We start from the raw sequence: 2,277 nt of genomic DNA, 5'->3' as shown, positions 1-2,277 counted from the left end.
TATATATATATATATATATATATATATATAATTTTAGAGTGCATAGAAACATGGCCAGAAAATGTTTTTGGAATTCCTGAGTTTAACTGGTTCTGTGTTTTTTTTGTACTGATGCTGTCAAACTTAGATAGTCATCATATCATTTTAGTACTTTTTTTTTTTTTTGATATTTCTAGTTGCTTTTTTATCATTTCCTTCTGAAGTTCATGAGTCACGTGTGTGTGTATATATAGTTAGTTGAAATGGAACTTAAGTCTGTGTTTTGTTTTTGAAGAACTCAAAAGTGTACAGGTAGCGGGTATGTTGGGCCAGGTGGCTTTAATGGCACACGCTACAGTTTTTTTGTGACATGAGCATTAAGGCTTGTTTTTCTAGCATTACGGATCAGCTACTGACTATGTAGGGAATCTGCATTTTATTTTGAAATTTTCTCTTTTCTCAAGTAAACTCTCATTATTATATATTTTAGATGAGTGCATAAATCAGGTGCAAAACCTAGTAATGAATCAGTGTTTTACTTGTTAATTTTAATGATATTTGATTGGAATCTAATTATTTGGCTAAGATACATGCATGATCACGTTTCTTTGCGCAGAGAGCTCCAAGTACTGTGTAAACATTAGAGCACGGGTTTAATTAACAAATCTATAGAAACAAAAGGGAAATATTAAACCTTTTGTCTGAAGGCTATTTCATGATGACAGCGTTACTTTTACCACGTGTGAGGTTATAGTATCTGTGGCAAGTGTTTATTTAGTAAGCCTTAACCAGTGAAACAAATGGAAAAACCTGAATCACAAAGAACAGGAATAATATTCTAATTATAAATTTAAATGTTTTCTGCAATTATATTGTATGCTTCTCTTGAAAAATGTATAAGGATTAGTTTTTATGTGCTATTTATGAATATATTGAAAGGCTCCTGTGAAACATTCCATGCTTTTCATTTTATGTAAAAAAAAATAAAATAAAAAACAGTACTGACAGCATATAGTTTAAAATAAAATGAAAGTACCCCTAAAATAAGGTAAGTCATTTCCCATCCAAACCAGTTATTTTGCACTCGCATTCTCCCAGTGTGAAGTCCCTCTCAGAACTGTCGTAGCTTTGGCATACCTCAACATGCTTCAAGGGTGAGGATTGTGTGTTCCTTTTTTTTTCCTTCCTAAGCTGAAGCATAGCAGCTGTTTTTATAGTTTTATTTATTTATATATATATATATATATATATATATATATATATATATATATATATATATATATATATATATATATATATATATATAATATATTAGCACACACAAAGCCAAACGTATTCCAAAGAATTCAGCTTCTCTAAAGTACAGCCTGGTGTTCATGCTTTTCGTTAACATGTTTTAAACTGCTAACCTTTGTTGTGCTTTCATTTTTCAGTGTATTGGGGAATAAGTTCAGGCTTTAAAGTCTGATTCTGACGAAAGCTATGACTCGTTAATTTATATTGTGCAGACTGAACAGTAGAGCTGAAGTGCAGTACTCTTTGGATTTGTTTCTGTTTCATGTTGCTGTAATAAACTCGACAAGGCCAGCAACCTTCTGTAAGATTGTAAAACAATATTGACATTTCAACCAGTGGGCACATTAAACTGTTTTCTCTGAAAATGACTGTTTCTTCCTTTGGTTTCTGTACTGGGCCTGCTTTTTACTTAAATGTTTATGATAAAAATGTAGCAAGCCATTTGTCAGAGTGGATTATTAGGAACAGTAGATTGTCTAAACCCTAGACGATTCTCTTTAGCCAGAATTCACACGAGACTGATTTAATGCAATTGTCGCATGTAAGCAGGTAGCCCTTATTCAATATACTGGTCATTACATAGTGGGAAATGAATAGGAAATCCTCACACACTGATTTGTGCTCAGAGCCTGACAGCTGTATAAAAATGCAGATAGAAGTCTGAATTGTAAACCACTCAGACAGTATGGAGCTGGTCCACTTATTGTCTTTACAAAGTACACCAGCACACGAAACCTTAAATTGATTGTGGTAAATACACATACAAGATTATTGCCATTTTTGGTATTCGGTACACTACATTAATCCCTGAGAGGATATTGTCTTTATACAAATGAAAAAGAAACACTTTGAAGAGTCAAGAGCAGGGGTTCTTACACCGTTTTCTGGGGGGGACCCTGTGAGGCTTATTTTTAATTTTTTTATTTGTTGTTCTAACCTAATTAAGCAAGCTGTTATTCCCAGTTTCTGTGTTTTTGGAGTCGGCAGTAGCATGCAAATGTA

Source organism: Polypterus senegalus, chromosome 3 (genome assembly GCF_016835505.1).
Source record: "Polypterus senegalus isolate Bchr_013 chromosome 3, ASM1683550v1, whole genome shotgun sequence".
NCBI lineage: Eukaryota > Metazoa > Chordata > Cladistia > Polypteriformes > Polypteridae > Polypterus > Polypterus senegalus.
Note: the sequence above shows the minus strand (reverse complement) of the source record.